Source organism: Schistocerca gregaria, chromosome 3, assembly GCF_023897955.1.
Source record: "Schistocerca gregaria isolate iqSchGreg1 chromosome 3, iqSchGreg1.2, whole genome shotgun sequence".
NCBI classification, from domain to species: Eukaryota; Metazoa; Arthropoda; class Insecta; order Orthoptera; family Acrididae; genus Schistocerca; species Schistocerca gregaria.
The window spans coordinates 775,356,363-775,377,588 of NC_064922.1; the positions used below are offsets into that span (position 1 = coordinate 775,356,363).

At 42.1% G+C, this 21,226-nt stretch overlaps 1 protein-coding gene across 2 annotated transcripts in view; it reads right to left on the reverse strand.

Moving 5' to 3' along the window:
* The window catches only part of LOC126354150 (tetraspanin-9), a 472,671-nt gene that overhangs the window by 175,430 nt on the left and 276,015 nt on the right, over positions 1-21,226 (reverse strand). Inside the window, exon 3 of one of the 2 annotated variants that reach the window (XM_050003562.1) lies at positions 17,280-17,322. The exons of the other annotated variant lie outside the window; for it this stretch is intronic. The gene's annotated coding sequence lies outside the window, so the exon portion shown is untranslated. The remainder of the gene's footprint in view (positions 1-17,279; positions 17,323-21,226) is intronic. 2 annotated transcript variants of the gene reach the window in all.

Below are 21,226 nucleotides of genomic sequence, written 5' to 3' on the forward strand. Positions count from 1 at the left end.
AAATGTCTAAGAGTTTTCATATTAAACATTTAGAGTTCTTACTTTACAGCACGTCCTCGTATTCGTTTGTTCGCCTTGAAACACGATACACAAATTTCAAAAATGTTCAAATGTGTGTGAAATCTTATGAGACTTAACTGCTAAGGTCATCAGTTCCTAAGCTTACACACTACTTAACCTAAATTATGCTACAACACACACACCCATGAAACTTCCTGGCAGATTAGAACGGTGTGCCGAACCGAGACTCTAACTCGGGTCCTTTGCCTTTCGCGGGCAAGTGCTCTACCAACTAAGCTACCCGAACATTACTCACGCCCCGTCCTCACAGCTTTACTTCTGACAGTACCTCGTCTCCTACCTTCCAAACTTTACAGGAGTTCTCCTGGAAGGTAGAAGACGAGGTACTGCCAGAAGTAAAGCTGTGAGGACGGGGCGTGAGTCGTGCTTGAGTAGCTCAGTTGGTAGAGCACTTGCCCGCGAAAGGCAGAAGGTCCCGAGTTAGAGTCTCGGTCCGGCACACCGTTTTAATCTGCCAGGAAGATTCATATCAGCGCACACCCCGCTGTAGAGTGAAAATTTCATTCTACACACACTCATGCCCAAGGAACGACTCGAACCTACGCCGGGACCAGCCGCACAGTCTATGACTGCAGCGCCTTGGACCGATCGGCTAATCCCGCGCGGCACAAATTTCTAACTGAGGCTTCATTCAGAGCATTTCCACAAACAAGGCTTCTCTACCTGTAAATTTCGATAGGGCGGACAGTAGAAGTATGCATTACGAACGTCACACTTGGCGAGATCGCTTATTTCGCATCTGAAGACTCACAAATAAACAGTGAACTACCAGTGCTGCTCGCTGTTAGCATACTACTGGTGCCAACGATTAGGAAGCTCTTTGTGCAGGTGGAGAGGATGGATAGAGAATTGCGCAGTTCTTTAGATGAAATGAAATGATCGTATGGCATTGGCGGTCGGGAGACCCCATACGGAGAAGTTCGGCCGCCACATTGCAAGTCCTTTTCAGTGGACGCCACTTCGGCGACTTGCGAGTCAATGATGATGAAATGATGATGTGTAATTTATCTTTTCAGTAAATACAAGACTCCTCACACAAGTGAATACAGTTTTTATAGAAGAAAAATGGGACAGGAATTTGCCGTGTCCTTTTGAAATAAGCCATCTTTGCATTTGCCAGATCTGAGTAAACCGCCCGGATGGCGAAAAAGGAATTTGAATCTCGCTTCTCATTTATGCAAATTCAGTGCAGCAACAGTTGCCCTCCTTCGCTCGGCTAAACAGAAAAACGTTTTGTACAGTACACAACACCCAGTCATCACGAGGCAGAGAAAACGTGACCCCGCCGGGAATCGAACCCGTGGGCAGTAAGAGAGAACTCTACCGCAAGACCACGAGCTGCGGACGGTTTTAGATGAATACATTGTTTACTTTCAGAATGGTGCTCGAATGTCAAACAGAAGTTCGTACTATTTCTGTGGAGAGTAACTGGAGTGCGATCCACGAACGATGACGGTTCGTGCATGTCGAGGCACGGACGGGACCTGCATTGTTGGCGATCTCAACAGACAGATGCGGTACGCGTGCTTACTGCTTGAAGAAAGCGTATATCCTGCAAATTATGTCTCTCGCTTGTTTACGCAAAATTATCACTTACCATCACCAATAACAACTCGCAACAAATGGAATAAAAATTCACTAAACAACTCGCTACGACCATGTTTAATGCTCGCATTAGCTACGGCATCCACAACAGAGTGCTCAGAACACTTCTGAACGGTTATTGGCTGTCGGATAGTACGTGTCGTAGATGCGCAGACAAAGCCTAAACTCGATCGCCATCGTTCGTGACTCCAACTATAGCTACTTCATGGAAGAGTGACCGCAGTAGATTCCGGATAGCTGCAGGTATTTGCGCGAAGGTTAATTGTGTCATCTGTGACGCAGAATCTGCGTCACCGGAGGTAAGCGAGGCGGCAGCGGCCAGCCTTGAACCGGACTCTCGCTTCCGCGATGCGTTGCCGGCCACTATACTGCACTAGTGAGGCTGAAACTGCTTGCTACCTGCGACACCCTTAACGGTCCTGACCACTACGCGGGTGATATGCTGTAAGTTCAACCCATTACTGTACAAAACGTTTTTCTGTTTAGCCGAGCGAAGGAGGGCAACTGTTGTTGCACTGAATTTGCATAAATGAGAAGCGAGATTCAAATTCCTTTTTCGCCATCCGGGCGGTTTACTCAGATCTGGCAAATGCAATGATGGTTCATTTCAAAAGGACACTGCAAATTCCTGTCCCATTTTTCTTCTATAAAAACTGTCTTCACTTGGGTGAGGAGTCTTGTATTTACTGAAAAGAAAAATTACACGGAAGCCCAGGAATTTAAGGCCTGACAATGCTTCTCAGAAGTCATGCGGCCACGTCTGGTTTGAACAAAAATTTAGTAAGTCAGGATGGCGAAATACGTATAATAAAAAAACATATAGTTGGTTCGGTACGTCATTGTCATCGATGCATGTGAAATATTCACAAAAATGATTCGTCATAAACTACAAAAATCTACATGCGTGGTAGTCAACAAGGTTAACCACAATTATGCCAATATACAAGTATATCTGATGATCTGAGCAGGAAATTTCTGAGAATTTACGTTGGAACCACAGCATTCTGTGTTAATTAATCATAGAGTGTGAGATAACCGGAAACGGTGAGAATCGAAGCGTTTGGAATGTGGTGCTACAGGAAGATACTGAAAATTAGATGGCATGATTAGGGAAGGAATGAGGAAATTCTACGCATAATCGGCGAAGAAAGGAACATGTGGAAAACTCTGACAAGAAAAAGGGACATGGTGATAGCACATGTGTAAAGACAGCAGGAAATATGACCCGTGATAGTAGAGGGAGATATAGAGGGTAATTTCTGTACAGTAGGACAAAGTCTGTAACATAGCCAACAAATAATCGAGAACGTAGGGTGAAAGTGATACTCTGAGATGAAGTGTAGGCACAAGACAGGAATTCTCAGAAGGCACGTTGTGAGTCGTGCTTGGATAAGTCAGTCAGTAGAAAGCATGCCAGCTAAAGACAAAGGTCCCGGGTTCAAGTCCTAATGAGGCACACAGTTTTGATCTGACAGGAAGTTTCGAAAGTGAAAGTTGCTTGTGTGCACCTGCAATTCAGGTTGTTTCAAAATGATTCATTCATTTTGACAAGACTATATCAACCACTTTAAAGAAGATAAAAAAATGAGGTAAATTTTAGCTTACGAATCTGCACGAAAGGTTCACCTTGGAGCTACTTTTAAGTTTCCAGTTAATATCCATGTAGAAGCTCGCTCACTCGCTGCCTCGTCCATAACCCAACGTGCAAAAAGTCGGGATGACGATGACAGCAACAAAAGACGTTCGGCATTTTCCGTTTCTGCAGGTATAATTTATTATGTTATGTCATGAGACCAAAGACACTGCTGTGTTTGACTACAATGTTTTTATTTTAGGACTACTTCGGCATGATTGTTTTCTTCAGGTTATTTGTGAAAATTTCATAGTTTGGTACAGTTTTCAAGTTCTTTAAGTAGTTAATTTAACGTATTCTAGAATTATGATCTACGTACATCAGGTAGTCTTCATGTCCATATCACATCGATGTCTTATTATTGTATAAATTTTCTCTTTTGATGCTGCTGGAGCCATAGTAGATGTTTTATTGGAGCAGTTATATGTGTAGTTGTCGAATTATGAAAGTTTGTTTCTTGATGACTTTTCGTGACAGCTGTTTTGTCAACTGAGTCAGCGATATTAATAGTTACAGACTGTTTGCTTCTTTGGTATTCTCTAGTCATATCTTTGTTCTCGTCACCTATATTATATTGCTTGTATGATTCGTGTTTATGTGGTTCAACGCTTGTACGTAATGTAATGCTATTGGTTTTTATGGAATTAGTTATTCCAAATAGTGTTGAGGTGCTCAAGGTTTGTGACAATTTCTCGATGTTTTCGTAAATTCATGCTTTCCAGAAGTCATTTTTAATTTCATAGTAACATGATCTCTGATACATTTGTAGATTTTGTTTTTCTATTCTTCTCTTGTTTGGAAGGATAATTTCAACAAGATTTTGTATGTAAAGTTTGTGTTTCAAATGGATCTGTTCATTTAGAATTTTAGTATAATTTTGTGTATATGGATATATTTCGATTTCTTCAAGAATCCTTTTTAGTGGTACTTTTTGTGCAATGTGTAAACCTCGACGGCCCATTCTATGTCAACCGTCGTATGTCATTCTGTTTTCAAGTAGAGGAAGAAAATTGATGGTTTACTGTCGCTATCTCTAATATGTTCTCGGTATCGAATACTGAAATTCCATCCAGTTGCCGGCCGGAGTGGCCAAGCGGTTCTAGGCGCTACAGTCTGGAACCGCGCGACCGCTACGGTCGCAGGTTCGAATCCTGCCTCGGGAACGGATGTGTGTGATGTCCTTAGGTTAGTTAGGTTTAAGTAGTTCTAAGTTCTAGTGTACCATAGTGCTCAGAGCCATTTGAACCATTTTTAGCCTTAGGTTAGTTAGGTTCAAGTAGTTCTAAGTTCTAGGGGACTGATGGCCTGAGATGTTAAGTCCCATAGTACTCAAATCCATTTGATCTACATCCATTTCCTAAACTATAGCAATTTATTATATCCACCATTTGACTTGTGAGGAAGTAGACTTCCATTGCTAATATGTGGTGGAGGAGAGAAAATGTAAATATACTATACTATTTGTACGAATTAGTCTACAACACGATTCGAACCACACAACTGACTGCAAATCACCTATTGGTGGCGTGAGTAAGACATTATAATACCCTGCCTTCACATTTGACGGAGCCCCAATGGAACGACTGTCCTAATATCCACAACCAAGAGTCACACAACCCTTCCTATAAACACTTGTTTGACTTGGAAAGTATGCGTGTGCGGATCCATGTTTATTGGACTTATTTTTCTTATTCAGATGTGTGGTACCATCTCTCAAAGTATTTGAAACTTGTCATGAACACCCTGTATAATAACCAGCGACTCGTTGCGGCTTCGTACTGGTTGCAGTAAGTACTTACGACGGGATGATTTGTCTGGTGTAGCTGTAATAAATTATATCCACAAGCCTTTTTCGTGCATCACTCTACAGATCAGTGCAAACCGTATCAACATCCCTACAATAATTTCAAAGACTACCCAAGATTAATCTTCATGTAAAACAGAAAAATGAGGCGAGTGTAGACAGGTAATGTAAGTGAGAGAATTAGTAAGACATTCCATTCTATCAGCTCCTAGATAAAAAATACGGCTTTGGAATCGAAGAAGTTGTCAAGAAAAAATGATTTTGCTTCAAATTTACAACTTGCTTTACTGTCAGACATTTTATGTTATTGGGCAAATGGTCAAATAACTACAGAAGAACGCAACATATTACTATTACTGCTCTCTTTTGTGCAATCAGTACTTTCTCTCTAAGTGGTGAGTTACTCCAGAAAATTATTCCTTAAAATATTTTTTGACTGTAAATATTCGAAATATATTAGGAGAGTAGTACGCGTGTTTCCAAGATTAGCGATTATACAAAGAACAAAATTACTTTGAGCAACTCAGTGATATGCTTCTTCCAGTCCTGTTTACTAACTCCTGCTCATTTGGTACATGAACTGTTGGTATGACCTAATTTGTGCAGGGAATCAAAGTAGCCCTGCTTCAGAACGAGTTCTTAAACAAATATTCCAGTGTCTCGAACTTTATCCTGCACTGAAGAAGCATTAAAAATTACGTTTGGGGCAGAGCATTAAATGAATGTGAAGGAGGTACAGTGGGAAAACAAGAAATTATAAATCTCTGGAAGCTGGTACAAGTGCAAGATGAAGCATAACTGAAGATTCTTGCAGCTACAGTGAGCTTACCAGTATAGACCTCGATGTTCTAGCAAAAGTCCTTCAGTTCTGGAATGAAGTAACGTCTGCGTACGCCCGAGACGCAGTAGTTGCGAACGTCACGTCCCAGAGTTCATTGTCCAGCATCATACCGGAAGTTTGCTCTGGGGCACAGCTGGGTATCACGTGTGATCGCGATTGCTCCGAACTGCGAATACTGTCAAGAGTAACCATATATACAGTTGCTGAGTTGGAAATATTTTCTCCGTTTTCAGTACATAAAAGACATTACTGCAACTGAATGTCAGTTGAACCTATTCTAAACTCCAGCTACAGTATGTTCGAGACTACACTGCACACCAATAGGACTTGTCAGCTGTTAGTGTGTAACTTGTAGCTTGTACGTAGGCAAAGAACTCAGTAGGCAAAGAACTTTCACTGTTCACTCGGTTCGAAGCCATGAAATTCCTTCTTGTGTGATACCGCCAATACATATCTGAGACAACGCCATGGCGTGCAGAGATCCTTATTCTCAGCACGTCAAGGCTTCTCCAAATAATAGTTCTGGACACCTAATTTTCCAGGGCATAAGAGAGAGGCGAAATACCGTAAGACTTCAAGACAAATGTAATAAATCTAACTCCAAAGAAAGCAGGTTTTGACAGATGTATTACGGAACTACGTTCAGTAAGTCATGGTTGCTAACTACGGACACGCATCATTTACAAAACAATGGAAAGAAGCAGGTCTCTAAGAAGTTCAGTTTGGATTCCGGAAAAAGCAGGAACAGGTTCAAATGGCTCTGGGCGCTATGGGACTCAATAGCTGTTGTCATCAGTCCCCTAGACTTAGAACTACTTAAACCTAACCAACCGAAGGACAACACACAGATCCATGTCCGAGGCAGGATTTGAACCTGCGACCGTAGCAGCAGCGCGGTTCCGGACTGAAACGCCTAGAACCGCTCGGCCACAGCCGCCGGCGCAGGAACAGGAAAAGAAATATTAAGCTTACCATTTACCTTAGAACAAAGACTGAAAAAAGACGAAATTACATTTACGGAATTTATAAATTAGCCAGCCGCTCTAGTCGAACGGTTCTAGGTGGTTCAGTCCGGAACCACGCATCTGCTACGCTTGCAGGTTCGAATCCTGCCTCGGGCATGGATGTGTGTGATGTCCTTAGGTTATTTAGGTTTAATTAGTTTTAAGTCTAGGGGACCGATGACCTCAGATGTCAAGTCCCATAGTGCTTCGAGCCATTTCAACCATTTGTAAATTCAGAGAGAGATGTTCGCAATTTAGACTGAAATACACTCTTTGAAATTCTGATGTTAGCAGAGATAAAATACAGGGAGGCAAATTTTTTTACAAAATTAAAGTTCTGGAGAAGAAATAAAATGCTTGAGTTTTGCCGATGATATAATTCAGTCAGAAACAGCAAATGCCTTTAAAGATCAGTTTAGCGGAATGGGTACTGTCTTGAAAAGATGAATCTCAGCAGAATTACAACATGAGTGATGGAATCTAATTGAATTAAATGACACGATGCTAAGGGAATTAGATTAAGAAATGAGACACTGATCGTAGCAGACGAGTTTTATTATTTGCGCAGGAAAACAGATGACGGTCGAATTAGAAGAGATAGTAAAATGCGGGCCAAATAGCAAGAACTGTTTATGACCAACAGAAATTTGGTAACATAGAATATAATTTCAAGTGTAGGAATACCTTTTTGAAGGTGAGTGTCTTGAGTGTAGCCTTGTGGCTAAGCTAAATGTAGGTAATAAGCAATTCATCAGTTCATACAAGAAGAGAATAGAAGCATTTGAAATATTTACGAGGTAAAATCGCCACACAGCCGTAGGTCTTGAGAAGTTATTTTATTTTATTTTGACAACCAGTTTTGTCATTTCAATATGCCATCTTCAGGCCATATGTGCACTTCGTGTGGATCAACACAACTGAAGTATGGTGCCACAGGAGTGTGCAGTAGATAGCTTGATGTATCGAATAACAAAGAGGTACTGACCCAAATTAGGAAAAAATTATGGCACAAATTTACTAAAAGAATGGATCACTTAATAGAAAATATCCTGGGGCATCAAGGAATCGTAAGTTTCGTAACAGAAGGAAGTTTATGGCGTAAAAATCGTATAGGGAGAACAAGCCTTCACTACAGCACTCAGGTTCAAACAGTTGTAGATCGCAATAATTATGCAGAGTTGAAGAGGATTCTACAGGACAGGCTTGAGTGGAGAGGTGCATCGAATCAGTCTTCTGACAACGACATTATTTTATTACTCTGTTGATATAACACTTTTTTTAATGTAATAGTTCGTACTTTGAGATTTACTGTTAAACAATAATATTGAGTTTAGACTGTGTGTGTTTTGTAATTTTGTTTTTAACTTGTATGTAGATGTAATTTGGTTTTGAGTTACATTAACCTAATTGTTTCAGTTTGCTATCAAGGTCAGCAATTATTTTCATTGTATAATATGTAGAACTCCGTAAAGACTGGAAACAATCATCCATCCCTAGCCGAAACCACTAACAAAGACTTGTGCATTGGCACTCAGCTTGGGAGTAAAACGGCCCAGTATTGCAAACTGTCATCCTATCCGCTGTGTCTCGCGATGCGCAGTAATCCGACAAGCAGCTTGTACACTTTACGTAATAAATACACCGTGGGATTGCAAACACATATTCATTACACTCTACATGAATCACTGACAGACTTGACGTGTCGTACACAGGTGGAAGAAACACAGTGGTGAAGTGTTCCGGCTAAGGCAGCAATGTGTGATTTTACGGCGCAATCGAAGCTCATTAGTGAGTGCGTGACTGTAAGGGAAGGTCGCGCACCAACGTCCTCCAATCGTGCGTAGCCATTAAGTCATGCTGAAACACATTGGAAGTGAATGTTGCAGGAACACGCCCAACAGGTATCCGATTTAATTAAATGACACTACGCGTGGCGGTGCAATGGAATACACGTTTTTCGTTACTAATGCTGCTGCGATGGTCTGCAACATAAAAATAGACGTAATCGGTATTTCTAAGGATTAGTACCTTTACTTTAAGCACATTACTTACAGCAGTGACAGCATGTGACACATTAAAACTATGTGACAGGACGATATTCGATACTATATCCTCGCCCTTCGCGGAAGTACTCTATCAACATGTAATTAGTATTAGTTTCTATTGTCGTCACGATCAAAAACTTTAGAATTTTTATGACTGTAATTATATGTTTAATAAAAATATGTCCCTCTCTCTGACCATGGTTAATCACAGTTTTACGGAGAATTCTCTCTAAATTTGTCTAAGTGACATCTCGACAATCTGACCTCTTCATCTTTTATAAACTTTGATAATGAATGCAGATGGATTTCTTTAATGACTGTATCTGATAATCTCATTTATTTCGGTATTAGCCATTACAGTACCACGTAAAGTCATTTCCGTCTTTTACAGAGTGAGGAACTGCAGTGATTGAGGTACTGGATCCGCATTCCGGATGAGCGCAATTCAGACCCCCATCTGCTCTTAACTGGTTTTCCCTAAACTACTTAGGTCGGCCGCGATGCCCGAGCGGTTCTAGGCGCTTCAGTCTGGAACCGCGCGACCGCTACGGTCGCAGGTTCGAGTCCTGCCCAGGGCATGGATGTGTGTGATGTCTCTGGGTTAGTTAGGTTTAAGTTGTTCTAAGTTCTAGGGGACTGATGACCTCCGAAGTTAAGTCCCATAGTGCTCAGAGCCATTTGAACCCTAAACTACTTAAGGCATATACGTAGATGATTCCTTTGAGGAGGATATGGCTGATTTCCTTTATCATAACTTTCCTATCTTTGCTTGTGGTCAGTTTTTCACTATCTGTACTCCGGTCTACGAACGATGGTGGTTCGTGTAGCTCAAGAAATGTGTGGGGACTGTAACGGTTGCGGTAAGCGCACACACGTGACTGCGCTTGAAGAAAATCTGTACATTGCAAATTACGTACCTCGCTTGGTTGTGCAGAATTTTTCACTTACCGTCCCCACCAGCGATGACAACACGTGACGAATGGAATAAAAATTCACTAAATAACTCTCTACGATGACATTTAATGCTCGTAATGGCTACAACATTCACAGCAGCAGGCCGACAACAGTACTGAACGCTCAATGGTTGTCTCAGGATGCGTGATGCAGACGCGCAGAACTAGCCTAAACTCGACCGCCATTGTCCGTGACTCCAATTATTGTCGTTAACGGGACATTAAACCCGAACTTTCCTCTTCCTCCAACTCCTAGTCTCACTTCCCGTAGCTCTTTAATTATTCGCTTTTTTTTCTATTTCCATCTGTCAGTTAGCTCTCTTTATGTAACATATGTGTATCATGAATCCTGTTATTGCTGTTTTGTCAAATATTCCGTTATTCACTGGGCCTTCTTTTCATTTGTGTAAAAAGTGACTGAAATTTAGTTGTCCAACACGAATTCGTAAACAAAGGATTTAGCTCACCTGTTTTTATACTGCTGAACATCTTTACAGTATAATTCGACTGAAGTTACTGAATGAGAAGCTGGCTGTGAAAAACATGAGTTTCATTTCTTTATGTCTTTCTTAAAAAAAAAAAAATGGCGCATAAATCAACTGCATACTATCGAATATTTAGTTTTATTAAAAATATTTCCTTCTTTTAGAGCCATTTCAATGTCACTCAACCGTTTGTTGCATAACAGTTTTAATTTGTTACAATACGACGACATAATATTAGTAAAGGAATTTGCGGTAAGCAGTGTTTATTCTCGAATACGGCATCCCAGTGCCTCATGTTGAAAGTATGTAATCACCTATCCTCGACCATCTGCAGTGATTGTTCCCGGACCATACCAGTAAAGTGCTCTGTCTTATCCAGTATCATGAGGGCGAACTCTAATCAAGTACTTCATCCGCAGGTCGTGGTCTGGTGGCCAGCGTTGCTGCCTCTGGATCACGGGGTCCCGGGATAGATCCCCGGCCGGGTTAGGGATTTTCTCCGCCAGGAGACTGGTGGTTCCTGTGTTGTCTTCATCATTTCATCATCATTCATGAAAGTGGTGAGATTGGACTGAGTAAAGATTGGAAAACCAAACAACATAATCATCATCATCATCATCATCGAGTGCCTCGCACCCATGATGGTGACGCCACTTTAAATTTTTGTCGTGATATTCGTGGTAAATGATCATACTAAATAAGAAGCCCATGATAGTATTAGTTTTTAAGCAACCAATCATCAATATTATTATTAATCACATATTCTCGGCTTCAAGTGTTAATACATAACCGCACCATTTTTGTGAACAACGTTACGCTCTGCACCATCTGCACGAGTTTCACAATTGCTAATGTTTTCGAGGCTGAGGCTATACTTTCTGCGATAAGGCGCAACTCATAGGCAGTTCACTTTAAGAAGAATGGGCATCTCTAAAAAGGTCAATCACAGAAGTTGGAAAGAAAACCGTTATTCAGGAATACAGAAATATGAGATACTTAGGAATGAGAAATGTGAAGAAATCGAAAACCAAATGGCTGTCGGAAGGACTGACTCAGTATACAGGAAAGTCAAATCCTCCTTCGCCGAAACTAAAAGCTAGGGTGCCAACGTTAATAGTGCAGTGGTAATACCACTGTTAAATGCAAAGGACAGAGCAGAAAGGTGAAGGGAACTCATTAAGGGCCTCTATGGGGAGGAGGAATTGACTTGATAGAAGAAAAACAGGAGTCGTAATAGAAGAGTTAGGGAATCTAGTATTAGAATCAGAATTTTAAAGTGATTTGAAAGACATAAAATCAAATAAGGCGTAAGGGATAGATAACATTCCATCAGAGATTCTAAAATCATTGGGGGAAGTGCCAACAAAGGTTAGTTAGGTTTAAGTAGTTCCAAGTTATAGAAGACTTATGATCTCAATTGTTAAGTCCCATAGTTCTCAGAGCCATTTGAACCATATACCATCTGACTTTTGGAAAAATATCACCCACACAATTCTAAAGACTGCGGAGAGCTAACAAGTGCGAGATTTATCGAACGATCAGCTTTACAGCCCATGCATCCAAGTTGCTGACAAGAATAATATACAGAAGAATGGAAAAGAGAATTGAAACGACGTCAGTGATAAGATTCGCTGATGACATTGTATCCCCAGTAGAAACTGAAGAAGAATTACAATATCTGCTAAATGGAACGAACTGTCAAATGAGTATGAAATATGGATTGAGAGTAAATCGAAGGTAGACGGAATTAAAGAGAAGTAACAGAAAGGAGAACAGCGAGCAATTTGGCATCAGAATTAGCAATGCAATAACCTACGACGGACCAAACAAGGAGAAAATAATTAGACTATCACTGGAAATAGGACATTTCTGTCCAAGAGAATCTACTAGTATCAAAGATAGGTCTTAATTTCAGGAAGAAATATCTGAGAATGTACGTCTGGAGCACAGTATAGTGTGGAAGTTTGATTCAAATGGCTCTGAGCACTATGGGACTTAACATCTATTGTCATCAGTCCCCTAGAACTTAGAACTACTTAAACCTAATTAACCTAAGGACAACACACAATACCCAGCCATCACGAGGCAGAGAAAGTCCCTGACCCCGCCGGGAATCGAACCCGGGAACCCGGGCGCGGGAAGCGAGAACGCTACCGCACGACCACGAGATGCGGGCATTGTGTGGAAGTGAAGCGTGGACCATTGGAAAACCGGAGCAGAAGAGAAACGGAACATTTGAGACGTGATGCTACAGAAGGATGTTGAAAAATCACGAGGACTAATAAGGTGTGGAATGAGATAGTTCTCTGCAGAATCGGTGAGGAAAGGAATATACGGAAAACATTGACAAGAAGAAGCGACAGCATGTCAGTTAAGACACCAGGGAATAACTTCCATGGTACTAGAGGGGTACATGGCGGGCTGCATCAAAATAGTCGGAAAACTGATGACTCAAACAGCCCCGACCGCGACCGCATTCGCACCCCATTCCCTGTAGCCTCTGCAGCCCCCCCCCCCCCCCCCCTGTCTTCTCTCTCTCTCTCTCTCTCTCTCTCTCTCTCTCTCTCTCTTTCTTTCTTCCGTCCCTTTGGTGTTATCACCACCTTCCAACCGCTCCGATGACGTACCCTTAGCACGGCCTCTCCACTTCCCTGTCAGCTCCAATCTCGTGAACTTCACGCATGGATCCACAATAGCAAAAACTGCCTTTCTCACGCGATACTCTGACGATTACAAAACTTTTACTTTTCTGAGCGATTGAAGATTCTATTGTAATCAAAGAATTTTATCAAGGGAACAGGTAGCCCGGGACCAAAGTCACATATTAATTTTATGTTAAATATTAATCACATCTGTTTTAATAAAATTGAGAGGAGTCTGAAGAGATGGTCACCTTACAACAATTAATTCATTGCTGTAGTCCACATTTTCTCCGCGTCTAAGCGTGCCTATCTGTACTGCAGTGTACTTTTTGTAAAGGGTAGCGTTCAGCAGATCATTTACACATTGATTGATTTGTCTTGTTGTGCAGTTTGGTGAACTAACTTTGGTTTGTTAATTTGAAACAGCACGTTAATGTGCAAGCAATGGAATCAGATGGACCAATTAAAGTAATGTACTTCAGCACCGCATTGACAATCAGTAAAAATAAATTGTGCGCTAGCCACAGGAGTGCAACGTAGGCACTTTATATCTGCCTCTGCTCGAGAAAAAGGGATCTACTATCGACTGCACCTATACTGATTGTTACTTTTCTTTACAATGTAAATTGATACTTTACTTTGAACTCTAAACCAAATGAGTTTACGTTTCTCGTTTAAAAACTAGGATTTAAAACCAATATACCCATTTCATTAATAATAAATAACAATTGGAAGGACAATTTTTTGTTTGTTAACATAATGCAGGGTGATTCAACTGGTTTTTTTGTGCACTGCAATGTCTTCAAATACCACGAACAGTATTTTCGTTTTCTCTCGCTCGCTATGCACAAACCCTTAGTCCTACAGACCGTTTTGTAGGAAATTTAATGTAGCTAAATTTTGTATTGTGATACGTTTACGCTAGCGTCGTTTTCTAATTATCGAAGAAAACGTACGAAAGTGACCGTCAAAAGTGTTCTTCTGGAATAACTAGAAAACCATGGCTTCCAGTGATAACGTCTCCCAGTAAAAAATACAACTACATTAAAATTCCTACTAAAAGTTCCTTTATTTTTTTAGGACTAATTGTTTGCACGTAGCGAACGAGAGAATATGAAAATCTCGTATGTGGTTAGAAAGCATTTGCGATTTGCTTAAAACCCATCTGCAGGGGCAGACGAATCACCTGTACATATGAGGTTTTCAAGTATTTGCGCCGTCCGTTGTGGACGAGTGGTTCTAGGTGCTTCAGTCTGGAACCGCGCGACCGCTATGGTAGCAGATTCGAATCCTGCCTCGGGCATGGATGTGTATGATGTCGTTAGGTTAGTTAGGTTTAAGCAGTTCTAGGTTCTAGGGGACTGATGACCTCAGATGTTAAGTCCCACAGTGCTCAGAGCTATTTTTAAAGTACTTGCATCAATTGTCTAGGGGTGATACATCACAGCGAGGGGAAAACTTTTGTTAGAGATAAAATGTTCGCTTACGCTTAGCGGCGACGCTGGGCGTCCTTGAATATTTGCCAGTCCTGGTACGACGAGATTTCGCCAAACGATCAAGGTCTACTAACTGGGTTTTGCTGCAAACTGCCTACCCCACCACATTTTCGACAAGAACATGTTAATAACGAGTGTTTCTAAACAGAGAAAGATATTTTAGAAGTGAACCAGAAACTTTAATTCTGCAAGGTCTACTCCCCCCCCCCCCCCCCGCCCCTTTCTTACGGGGCAGTTGACTGGATTATACGGAACACACAATGCATAAACACGAAGCAAAAGCCTACTCTTTACCGCCCAGCGTCGCATAAGAATCGGTAAACAATTTGTCTAAAACAAGACTTGTTCCCCATCACGTGACGTATCACCCATACTTCGTGAGGCAAAATGAGAGCACATTCGAAATATGTACATCTTAACAAAAGTTTACATACAGTATTTACAGATCACATTGTAGGTAACATTTTGGTTAGTTAAAAGGCACGGCCCAGTGTTTGCTAGCGATTCATATCATCTTCGTTACCACTGTGTACATTTTGTATTGATCATTCAGATCTTCTTGTTGGACCCTCCGTGTCTAAGTTTTGGATGGTCTGTAGCACTTGCCACTGTCGCAGAATGTTTTTTCAGCACTTCCCCACTTGTGAAACTGGAATTTACATTTTCCGTGATGTGTTCTAATTCTTTTTTATGATAGACATTCCTTTCTTGGTAAGTTGTTAACAGACCGAGCCCTGCATTGATTTATTAGTAATCATAGGCAGGTGGGATTTGAAGAGACCCATTCTTCACGCCAGGTCTGATCAGTGGTGAAATTTGGATTGGTGAGGTTCTTACCAAGTTTCCATTACGAGTTTCTGGATTTCAGTCTCGCTGATTTCTGGGGACTGCAGTTGCTGATGTATGGGTAATCGAAGGTTACTGCGGCACTTCTGCACTCTCTTATCGGAGACTTTCGTCTTCGAATATGAGAGGGACGGATGTTGGGTACAGTGGCAACCATTTCGAAGGTGCCTATTTGATAGCACCTTGTGCTGTCCTCATTCACTGTTGACTGAGACAAACAGAAAGCTGACAGGCTAACAGGTCTCTACTTGGATATGTGCATTTCATTACCAAGCGGCGATCAGTGTGTGTGCGTGTGCGTGTGTGTGTGTGTGTGTGTGTGTGTGTGTGTGTGTGTGTGTGTGGACAGGAGCGCGTGCATGCAGTAGCAACCGATCATCGCGTGCCTTCCACGCTGTGTGTAGGGAATGTGCAGCATCTGCAGATGGCAGTATCTGCAGATGGCAGTCATCACGTGCATCGCTGCATCCAGAGCAGACTGGACCAGCCATCTATCTGGCACTACTCCGACTGATATCCACTGCTTCCGCTTAAAACAAGAACTTGAGCAACTTCCCGACAAAGGCAATCGGAGTCGTTACACTTATGACACTGGAGAAATTATTTTTTTGAGGAGTCTCCCATGCCTGGCCAGTTCGAATTTTCCAAGTTCGTAATCATGGGTTTATATTTGGTGGCCCTGCAAGTAGACCACTCCCAACCCATTCTCCTTCAGAGTGCAAGTCGCTTAATTCTTGTGACGTTAATCTTATCTTTGACGCTTAGTTTTCTACTGGTGAACAATTTTCGAGGCTGGTTGTCGGCAGTATCTTCAATAATCATATTCGTCGAAACAGGCCACAATCTACGTAGACGTGCTTTAGGCTGTTCGGCACTTCTTTCAAAAAATGGTTCAACTGGCTCTGAGCACTATGGAAGTTAACATCTGTGGTCATCAGTCCCCTAGAACTTATAACTACTTAAACCTAACTAACCTAAGGACGTCACACAACACCCAGCCATCACGAGGCAGAGAAAATCTCTGACCCCGCCGGGAATGGAACCCGGGAACCCGGGCGTGGGAAGCGAGAACGCTACCGCACGACCAAGAGATGCGCGCGGCACTTCTTTACTGACTGTGGTGACGGACAGATGAAAATCATCGATAGGTGGACGGAAAACATAATTTTGGCCTTTGTGCGCATTGAGGTGAAATTCGTTATTTTAGCGGTGACGCAATCGCATTCTTCGTAAGTTCGCATACCTAACTGCCAAATACTATAGTTCTCTCTTCCTATAAGTCTCTCAGTCGCAGGCAAATGAAATCTTATTTGGAGAAACCATTGTACCCACGATTATGCCGTTCCAAATTACTGTTTTTCTTCCTTCTCTTCTGTTTCTCTGGTGTTACCGACAACATACTTTTTCACTACAAATATTTTCCGGTCTTATTACAATAATGGTTTTCGTCTAAGCAAATGTGTTTCACCGGTGTTGTGGAATCATCAGTAACCTTTTCCGTGTAGCAATAGCTACGGATTGCAGGCAGTGTCGTCAATAATTCCATCTGCATTTTATCTGTCTTACTTCCAAATAATAAAAACAGATTGCAAATAAAATATGTGACATACATGATGCAAAGATTATTTAAATTTTAACTTGTAATCAATGTAATTTGTGAACAAACTGAGAATAAACTGTAGAAGCACATTATCACTTTAGTAATATAAACTAAATAGTATCTCATATTTGATTTCGCGTAACCCTGTACTAGAGTGCTTCTCAGATTCTGCAACAGTAACACATTCAGACGCTATAAATCGTTATTTTTTCGAGGAAGTTTGTTAAAAAATTATTGTACATACCTTGAAGTAAACGTCGGCGACGGGAAAGAGGAAGATGGCGGACCTGCAAGAAGAACAAGATCTTTAACCTTAATTCTGTTGAGGTCAAGCAGCGATTCTCATATCCAACTATACTTGGTCACGATTTTGCCTTTTTCTTTCGCGTTTGCAGTAGACTTCAGAATACAGGTTCAGCTTGGAAAAGTGCCTCCTAAGTAATCAGCAGAACGGCGGCCAATGAGCGTGCTAGAAAAACCTGCTTCGCTGCATGGTAATTGCAGCACCAAGGTCTGTTTTCCCGAAGGAAAGTATTACACCTAGAACTAGGCCTTAGAGAAACGCTATTTACAGATAGCTACAAGAGAATTATATCGTTGATGTTATTGATGGAAATATGGACTTGACAAATATTTTCAGTGTGTGTACTTAAACAATTTAAACAGTTGCACCTCTCTGACGCTGATATAAACAATTTATATTTTCGAGCTGTTACCAGGTGACACTGACGCGAAGTGTGATAGCCGTATTACCATCTGCTGCGGCATTGCCACGTATTAAGTGAGAGCGAGATGTCCAAAGCTCACCATGACAGATAACCCCGCGCTCCTAGCAAGCAATAGAAGAAAGTCGTATTTCTTGCGAAAAACCCTCTATTCAATTCCAACGACCATCTTTCAGGCTGGAATCTGCAAAAGTGTTTCAGGCCTCTGGAAGTTGATCCAGCAGTGACCATGAAGATAAACGTTGACTAATGTATGTCCTACAGAGGTGAACAAGCCCCCATATTCCATTAGTGGGTGGAACAGGAAGAACTTTATTGAATCGTACAAGCAGACATGAAGATGATTTTAATCAGACATTCTAGAACTTAGATTGGAAATCACGTTAGTGTTTAAAAACTTTTATTTCACTGTTTCACACATCATGTAACGCTACCACAAATATGTTTCAGTGCGATGTGGTGTTTATGGGCAGCTGAGCTTTACGTATAAAAATTCAGCCTGCATTTGTTTGTGCTCGAAAAATTCTGTCGGTTGTCTTGAAATTCTGTCGGTTGACTTGAAATTCTGACACGACGCTGCATTCGAATACGTATGCGTTTTCGTATGCCTATTTTTAGTACATGTAATATGTAAAGAAATATGTAACATACAAAGGGGAAACGTTGTTACCAGTTCTTGACCAATTTACTTCAAATTTTTACACGTTACTAAACACTTGGACGAATATGTACATATTGAGAAAAGTTGTTAGAAAACATCTTCCAAAGTTTTTGGCCGATGTAATTGAACTTTTAAACCACACTGTGCTAAACACTCAGATAACAGAATCCGAATTTCCAATAACAATAAACAAGGCTAAATGTCAGTGAGACAGGAGAGGAGAAGATCGATAGAGAGGTGGAAGGAAATTGACTGAGAGCAGAAAGGAGGAGAGGGATAGAGGAGGCAGGAGGAGATGAAGGGGAGGAGAAGATTAACAGAGAGAGGGTGGGAAGAGGTGATGGACAGAGAGAGAGGGTAAGTAAGGAGGAGGAGGAGGAGGAGGAGGAGGAGGAGGAGGAGGAGATGGACAAAGACAGGGTAGGAGGATATGGACAGAGACAGGACGAGAAAAAGGAGATCGAGACGCGCTCTCTGTTTTCGTTCTTTCCGATTTAACTTGACTGAGCCACTGCAACCCGTGGCCGGGTACTGGTAGTGAAACATAAAACTGCATTATATAATATCACATTCTTAGTAGCAGAAAGTAATGAGGTTGTATTTTGGGTGGATGACAAAGTTGTCAGTATTTTTGAACAATTGTTCCAATACACTCGACGATCTCTCAAGGTCAAATTTATTTGGCCAGTCGACCGTTACAAATTATGCACTCATCAGCCACAGTATTACTACCACCTGCTTAATAGCGTGTTGGCCTATAGCGTGGTGATGGTTGTTAGTGTTTAACGTCCCGTCAACAACGAGGTCATTAGAGACGGAGCGCAAGCTCGGGTTAGGGAAGGATTGGGAAGGAAATCGGCCGTGCCCTTTCAAAGGAACCATCCCGGCATTTGCCAGAAACGATTTAGGGAAATCACGGCCCATAGCGTGTTAGCCCACCTTCGGAATGCAATACAGCAGCGCTTCGACGTAACACTGATACAAGTCTTCAGTAGGTTTCTGGTTTATGTGAAACCCGATGTCTACGCTGTGGTCACTTACGTTCGGTAATTACGGGCCCGTGGTTCTTGAGAGCTGAGTTGGCGCCCGATACCGTCCCAAATTTGTTTCATCGTATTCAGATCTAGCGAATTTAGTGGCAAAGAGACTCATGTAAGCTCACTTCCAAGGTTCTCAAACCACTGTATCACAATTTGGGACATGAGCAGCTATCTTGCTGGAAGAAGGGCAAGGCATCAGGTATTTTTTGAGAACATTTCTCATTGATTACAGTGGCCTGGGAAAAAGTATTTTCAGACTGGGCTGAAAAAACATTTATTTTGTAGCAACCGATTTCGGTCAGTTTTTGACCACCTTCAGACCTTCATGCCACGATGGTATGCGGTGGCGGTGAATGGAGCGGGGTGTTATAACTCAGCAGTTGAAGTTCGTGTAGTTATAACTCTCTCCATTCACCAACACCATCTACCATTTTGGTATCAACGTCTGAAGATGGCCAAATCTGACCGAAACCGGCTATCACAAAATAGATGTTCCTTTGCGGTAGAGACTGTGTTCAGTTTTGAAGACATCAAACATGAACGGATGCTGGTGATCCCCAGTAATGTTCACATTGTCCAAAGCTGTCAACGTGCCTTCGATTACTACCACTGGTCTCGTAGAATATGAGGTGGATGTTCTCCGTAGCATACTACAGTCCACACCGACCTCCGTCTGTGGTGGTGTGATCGTTTTGAGCATTCCTTCGGCTGCATAACGGCGTATCCAGAGACGACCATCGACCTGGTGTAACAATAATCGTGATTCAGCCGACCAGCTAACACGTTTCCCTTGATCCACTGTGCGATCTCTATGTTCCCGTTCCCACTGCAATCTTAATTTACGACGTCGTTGGGCCAACGTGGGAAAATGTACACTACTAGTCATTAAAATTGCTCCACCACGAAGATGACGTGCTACAGACGCCAAACTTAACCGACAGGAAGAAGATACTGTGATATGCAAATTATCAGCTTTTCAGAGCATTCACACAAGGTTGGCGCCGGTGGCGACACCTACAACGTGCTGATATGATGAAAGTTTCCAACCGATTTTTCATATACAAACAGCAGTTGACCGGCGTTGCCTGATGAAACATTGTTGTGATACCTCGTGTTAGAAGGAGAAATGCGTACCATCACGTTTCCGACTTTGACAAAGGTCGGATTGTAGCCTTTCGCAATTGCGGTTTATCGTATCGCGACATTGCTGCTCGCGTTGGTCGAGATCCAATGACTGTTAGCAGAATATGGAATCGGTGGCTTCAGGAGGGTAATACGGAACGCCGTGCTGGATCCCAACGGCCTCATATCACTAGCAGTCGAGATGACAGGCATCTTATCCGCATGGCTGTGACGGATCGTGTAGCCACGTCTCGATCTCTGAGTCAATAGATGGGGACGTTTGCAAGGCAACAACCATCTGCACCAACAGTTCGACGACGTTTGCAGCAGCATGGACTATCAGCTCGGAGATCATGGCTGCGGTTACCCTTGACGCTGCATCACAGACCGGAGCGCCTGCGATGGTGTACTCAACGACGAACCTGGGTGCACGAATGGCAAAACCTCATTTTTTCTGATGTATTCAGGTTCTGTTTACGGCATCATGATGGTCGCACCCATGTTTGGCGACATAGCGATGAACGCACATTGGAAGCGTGTATTCGTCATCACTATACTGGCGTATCACCCGGCGTGATGGTATGGGGTTCCATTAGTTACACGTCTCCGTCACCTCTTGCTCGCATTGACGGCACTTTGAACA